A 6,338-nucleotide genomic window follows, 5' to 3' on the forward strand; every position below is an offset into this window, starting at 1 on the left:
GTAAATGGGGCCTCCACTAGGAAAGGGCTCTGCTGCTCTGGGCTTGTGATTCAACAGACTCTCTGGTGCCAGAGGTGTCTGTGGTGGGAAAGGATGCTGTGTGGTATTTGTGGAAAAACTACAGTGTTGAATTTCATAGTTTTAGAAGACATACAACATTCCAATATCACCAATTGCTTTGCCACTGTGTCCTGGTAGAGATGAAGTGGTAGGGAGGATCGGGCCATGTAGACCATGCTGTTCATCATAAACTGGTTCTGTTACCATATCTCAGAACAAAGCCACATGTAAAGCCATGTGAGTATGGAGAGAAGCTTGTGACCAGCTGGTAAAGGAGAAAAGGGCTGGATGCAGACACAGATCCGATTGTGTAGATTGACACAACCCTCATGGGTAGGATTCTGGAAGACAGAGGCCAGGGGAAAATGTTCCATGCAGGCAGAATGTTGAGTAGCACATTTCATTTCATATGGAAAGAAAAGTAGCCTAAAGTAAGAATGTGCATGACGCCATGGGCTGTAAAGAACGGCGAAGGTGGGAAGATAGTCGACAAAGAGTTCTAAGAACCTCAGTGGACCTATGAGAATGGGCACAAGTAGGAAGATCTCGAATTAATACAACTTGGCTGCATTTACACTAGGGAACAGATCAAATAACTAAACTAATAGAAATGAAGCAATCAGCTGACCATTGGGCAGTGTCTAGCACAGCAGAGACACAGTGGCAGGATGAAGACACCAGTCACAGTGATACTATGGGAGTATAGTCTCCATTTTTCTCATAGAGACTGATCTAACTAGCAATTCTACGAACACCCAGCCTAAAGACATTATCCTTGGATGGCATACCTGGGCAGGAGACTGAGCAAACATTCAATGGACAGCTGATAGAAAGGCAGTGGTTTTTCTTTACTATTACTTATTACCTGTTCTGAATATTAATTTTCATTTTCTGTTGGCAGAGCCTCTAAGTCACTGTCTGAGCACTGACAAGGGATTGGTTTCATCTACATGAATACTGTGTGACACCAGCTTAGAGCAATGTACTGGATATACAGCAGAAGATGCAAACATTGGGCCTCTGAGTGTGGATCCACTGGTCCACTGCATTTGGTAGCTGCTGGTCTAATAGTTTCCTGATGACCTTTTATATATCTAAGTCAGGCAACAGCTCAGGAGGGTGAAGCTTAAGGATGCAGGACCGTTCTCTCATCAGGCTCTGCTGGTTAAAAATGTTCAGGTTCCTAGAGGGCAATGCTTTTTATCAGAGAGCTGTGGGGGTCCTGTACATTTGAAAATATTGCTGTTACTTAGTTACCTCAGATATCTGTGCTAAGAAATCAACAAGAAATGAGTCTTGGTGGCTGAGAGAGCTCAGTGTCTAAGAGTGCATTTTCAGAGGACTGGAGGTTGGTTCTTAGCATTCATATTGGGTATCTCACAACTATCTGTAACTCCAACTCTTATAAATCTAATGTCCTCGTCTGGAGTATAAGGATGAAGACATATATCCACATGTAGGACCATGTGAGTATGGAGAGAAGCTTGTGACCAGATGGTAAAGGAGAAAAAGTCTGGATGCAATCATAGATCCACTTGTGTAGACTGACACAACCCTCATGGATTCTGGAGGACAGAGGCCAGGTGAAAACATTTATTAGTTACAGGTAGTTGTGAGATACCCAATGTGAATGCTAAGAACCAAACTCCAGTCCTCTGAAAATGCACTCTTAGACACTGACCTCTCTCCAGCCACCAAGACTCACTTTTCACAGAGATCTGAGGTGACTAAGTAACAGCAATATATATATGTATGTGTATGTATATATGTATGTGTATATATAATGTGTATGTATATACATATATATGCACACACATATATGTGTGTGCATATGCATGTGTATCATACATTCACATAAACACAAGCATATATATGATTAGATGAACAAAATAAAGATAAAGAGAAATGAGTCTCCATAGTGATTGGAGTAGTTGACCTGGTCATTAGAAGGAGGCAGGTATGCTGCTCCCAGCACAAGAAGGACTGTGTTGGGTGATTACACGCCCATCTTTAACAGTAAATAGACAAGTATTTGTCAGTGCAGGAAGTGAGTGGTGACTAGAGTTAAGGTTATTGTACAGAGTCAGCGGCCTAGACCAGAAGAGGTACTGGCCAAAAAACAAGAAAACCTAGGAGAGAACATGAGGGAGGGAGGATGAGCATCATCTGTGGCTTGCAGTCAGATACATCAACAGTGGTTTAATATTTCCCTGGCTTCTCTGAAAGGTCCCTGAGGAATAGAGTCAGTTAGAGTCTGGAGAAGCTATTTCCAAGCTTAAAAAATGTATTGGAAACAAATGGAACTGAATTAACAAGGGGAAGATTGCTGTGTGTTCTGTAGTGGCATAGCTAGGTTTCTGCTTCAGGACTGATGTCCAGTCTCTTCAAAACTCCCCTATCCCAGTAATTACTCACTGGTAATATTGACTAATGAGGTATCACACCTTTGAAGTCCTGGGAGATGCCCTTGGTTTCATGGAATTGCACTACACAAGACTATTGTCTTCTGTGAATGAGCTCCAAACAATGATTAACTTATGTGGACATACAAAACCATACTCAATTGCTTCAATTTGGGATAGCCCTGAAGGGATACATCAGCTTCCAATCTCCCATCTGCAAAGCTAGAGCCCCAGCTTCTAAGTTAAAAGTCTTTCTATTTCTTTCCCTGTAGGTATGTCTACCAAAAACATCCCTAAATAAATTTGTATATGAATGTCTATCGCAAATGTGTTTCAGAAGAGCTCTTAACTGGCATTTAAATCTCCTAGGATTGTGCCAGTGCCTAAAAGACACATACTACATGAGAATTGTCTCTGATAGTCCTTGCCTGTAACTTCTTGATCATTTACCATATAGATGTAATAAGATGATCTTGGTTAGAGGAAGGGATGAGGATGTGGTAAGCTGTTGGAAGTACCAGACCTTCATCTTCACAGTCTAAAGGAAGGCCAAATATACAATTGCCCCAATCACCCTTGTGGGAGGAATTTCTGGTCAAATGTTTAACATATTATGGATTTAACCACCTGACATGGGCATGATTCTTCCCATTGCACATACACAAAATTAATATTCTCCAGCAGGGTGTTTATTCACTTTCTTGTACACTCCTCAAAGCCTCTTGCTTCACAGATATTTTTACTTTCCTGGAAGCAAGCTATGCTTTAGCCATTGCCCATTTACAGCATTGAGTGTCTAGACATTTGTGTCTAAACTGTGGGTCAATTTTTCAAAGTTAGTATACAGCATCATCCTTTAAGCTTGTGCTCATAAGGATGAGTAACGGAGTGACCTGTTTCTCTTAAGCCCCTCATTCTAATAAAGATAATCATACAATCAGAAAGACAGGAGTTTTGTTTTGAGAAAAAAAGGTAGTGAGTGATTATTCCCCAGGGTCTCTCGGTTGAACAGAAATGCTAAAATTACATCTTGTCATATTTAGTAGCTAGGCAGGATGAATGTCAAGAGTCTCAGTTTCTGATTTTCTTCTTAGAGAACCCATTACAATTTTTGAGAGAGAGAGAGAGAGAGAGAGAGAGAGAGAGAGAGAGAGAGAGAGAGAGAGAGGAGAGAGAGAGAGAGAGAGAGAGAGAGAGAGAGAGAGAGAGGAAAAAGAGAGAGCAAAAGAGAGAGAATGTGTTTTTTCGCTAATCAAAATCAAATGGTTAATATGTTTCTTAGCAACACATGTCTAGAGAGAGGCATGAAGTGAGAGAGAGAGAAGGAAGGGAATAGAGAGAGTTAATAGAGGAAATTAGAAAGTCCTTACCTTATGTGCCAAGTGGGTGTGAGCTGCTACTGGAGCATTCTGCAAGGGTGGCACAGACAATAGTAGCAAGCACAGAGCTCAGAGCTGGGAGGAGACATGGTGCCCAGAAGACAGGGATGAGCATTACTGAGGAGCTGAGGAAACTGGAAAGAAGGAGAAGTAAATTCTTAGAGTCAGTATAGGTAATGTGGTGATTAATGGTGCCTAGCCCACGAGTGGAGGACTTCAGGTCTTCAGAACCTATGTAAAAGCCAGAAAGGCATCATGGGCTCCTGTAATCCCAGCATGTGAAAGGCAGAGACAAGGCATCCAGGGGGCAAGCTGGCTAGTTAGACTAAGTGGTCAGCAAGACCTATGCTTAATTGAGAGACTCTGCCACTGTAAATGATATACAGAGGAACTGAAGAAGATAACTGATATCAACTTTGGACATCCAACACATAGACACATATGTGCAAAATTGGAATTCTTGGATCTAATATCTCCCTTAATATAGTTAACCCTGGAGCCAAAAAGAAATCACACACACACACACACACACACACACACACACACAAATGTATGGACTCTTATATGAAGTCTTATGCATATAAATAGCCTTATGTATTCAAAGATATACCCAAGACTCCTTGTTTTAGTTTAGATTGTAACAAAGTGACACAGAGCTATATCACTCATCCTCCAGGGGAAGTCTCATAGCCCGGTGTAGTCAGTCATCTAGCACAAACTGTTTTATGTGGCACAGGCATGGAAAGATATATAAACAAAATGACATTCTCCAAGAATAAATAAAAACATTATTTTAAAATGAACACTATTTTATACGACTTATAGCCAGATTATGACCTATGCTGCAACAAAGACATCTCAATTATTAAAAAGCAGAAGTCGCTATGTTTACTTGAATAATGTGGGTTATCACAAACTACAAAGTCATTTTTGTGAATTACGAATAGAAAATGATCCCAAAGGAGCCTTTATTCTTCCTCTGCTCTTCCTCTATTCTGCCCTCTTCTCTGTCTTCCTCCTCTTTGTTCTTCAATGTAGAGATGTTACTGAGTTCAAGGTAGATAAAATATTAAAAACAAAAACTCAAACTGCTTTTGGGTGGTGGGTTGAGAGAGGTATACTTTTGTAACTTTATTTCATATGACTTAGAATTGAATGATAATTGAGTTGTACAATAAGGAATAATTCATTAGTTTAAAATTTCTAACAACATAAACAATACAACACAACATCAAATGATGAAATAATGAAAGAATGCAACTAAATGGTCCCCTATACCATTAACTTTTACAATTCTGGAATATATATTTACAGGAGATGAACAAATACGATTTTCAAAATATAAAAATCCCTAAAATAACTTCTGAACTATATTAAGGTATTTAAACATGTAATTCTTGTAACATATTTTTATCATTTATTATATTCTATTATTTCTATATTTCTTTTCATTGTTATATTTGAGGACAGTCAAACATAATAGCAAAATTAATTTTTTTTCTGTTAAATATTTTGTAAGAGATCTAGTATACACTCATAAAAAAATAAATCCTAAGATGACCCATGTACTACCTAGCTGAGCATGTTTGTGATGTATAACTATTTTTATTCAGACAGCAAGTTGACTACACAACTTTTTTGTCAGTGCGACCAGTGTCAGTGGAGGTAGGATAAGAGACAGCTCCTGGTCCTTAGTATACAGGTCAACGAGCCATCCTGCTGTTGCTGTTGGTCATGGCCTTAATCCTTGAGGCTCTGTGGTTTGAGGTTACCAGCCTGCCTGTTTGTCTCTTCCATATTGCACCAGGGACACTGCACTGAGCAATGAAATAGGGTTGAAGGGTGACACAGGATTGTCTATTCAGGGATGTATCCATTTGTCAAGCTACTGACTCTCCTTTCACCAATCCTCTGCCCACCACAGCATGCCCTGCTCTGATTCATGTGAACAGTGTGTAAAGTCCCAGGGATACCCTCCTGACATGTGACCAGACTGCAGTCCAGCCTCTAGTGTTCTAATAGCTTCTACACTTGGCCCTTTAAGAAACTGAACTCGCTCTTTCAAATCAGGACAAGAGTCTCCTTATTCCACAGGGGCAGTAACTCAGTTATAGTTGTCCTGGTGGCCTAAAAAAGTCAACGCTGCCTCCAGAGGTGCCTGACTTACTGCTTGACATAATTTATGTCCTGGGAGGATCTGATCAGTGCTTTTGTTCAGTGAAGCTCAGAAGCTTAAAAACTGAGGATACAGCGTGTGACCTCAGATTGCATGACAACGATACACCACCACAAAAAGGGAAATACAAAAGCCTCTGAACTCTGCAAGAGGTGTGTGTGTGTGTGTGTGTGTGTGTGTGTGTGTGTGTGTGCGTGTTTATTCATTTTTCTTTTTGTTTGATTTTGCAATCCTTGAACTAGGAAACTGAGTTTTTTTTAGCATGGGGTGGCTGCCAACATAGCGATTCATTTCCATAATGTCTAAAGTAACCCAATCGCC

The sequence above is a fragment of the Grammomys surdaster genome, unplaced genomic scaffold, assembly GCF_004785775.1.
Source record: "Grammomys surdaster isolate TR1022 unplaced genomic scaffold, NIH_TR_1.0 168, whole genome shotgun sequence".
NCBI lineage: Eukaryota > Metazoa > Chordata > Mammalia > Rodentia > Muridae > Grammomys > Grammomys surdaster.